Here is a 1,209-nt window from a genome sequence, read left to right on the forward strand (position 1 = left end):
CCTTTTCCTCCAAGTTTCCTTGCTATGTCCAAATTATAAATAAGTACATTACAATTGTATTTTGAGTAGTAGATAAAAACAAATGTTTTGAAACTGTCTGTGGGTTGAGTGTCCGGGTTAACTTGTATAAATATCGGAACTCAATGTATTTAGACTTTATTAGATGGTTTTTTTAATTAGACTATTTAAAAATACATGCTCAGATAATGATTTAACATTATTTTATTCATTTTAATAAATAAATTATTTTATTTAATTACTTTTAGATATTTATTTATTAAATTAATGATTTAATATTTAATAATCTAAATTTGAAATATTTTAAATTCTAAAAATATTTATTTAATTAAATTGATATATTTAATATAAATATTTAATAAATTATTTAATCATTATTAAAATTATGATATACATTATGTATTGTGTAATAATTGAATTTAAATTTTAAAAAAGCATTATTTACATTATTTTATTTTATTTTATTTTATTTAGTTGACAAAGAGAGGGAGAACACAAGCAAAGGGAGCTGCAGGCAGAGGGAGAGGGAGAAGTAGGCTCCCAGCTGAGCAGAAAGTTCAACCTGGGGTTCCATCCCAGGACCCTGGGATCACCACCTGAGTCGAAGGCAGATGCTTAACTGACTGAGCCATCCAGATGCCCAAGGCTTTGTATTCTTAGCTTCTAAATATTGATGCTGCTTCATCTCTGGAGTTAGTAAATTGATGTTGAGAATTCATATTGAAGAATTGATAGTAGCTGCTAAACAGAAACATGTAATTTAGGGGAAAAAAAAAGAACGGAAGGAAGAGAAAGGCCAAAAGTCAAAAGCACATTAATATAAAATTTAATTAGATAAATGAAGCTGATATTCCTAAAGGGGGCTAATAAAAGAGCTGCAAAGAGCTGATAGGATTAGGAAAATTGTCCACTCCTGGTCATTTCATAATTTTAAACTATTCCTTATTAATAAATATACTTAGTTCCAGAAACACAACCACATAAGGACATTTCCACCAAGTTTCCTCTAACAGAATTTACAAATTAGACCTTCAAACAATGTAGTTCGTTACATGTTGCATCTGTATCTTACAGTTTAAACACTTTCTGTGACACATTTTCTAACAATTAAATATATATATATATATATATAGAAACCTTATCCCTAAATGTAAATATATATATATATATATATATATATATATATATATA

Source organism: Mustela lutreola, chromosome X, assembly GCF_030435805.1.
Source record: "Mustela lutreola isolate mMusLut2 chromosome X, mMusLut2.pri, whole genome shotgun sequence".
NCBI classification, from domain to species: domain Eukaryota; kingdom Metazoa; phylum Chordata; class Mammalia; order Carnivora; family Mustelidae; genus Mustela; species Mustela lutreola.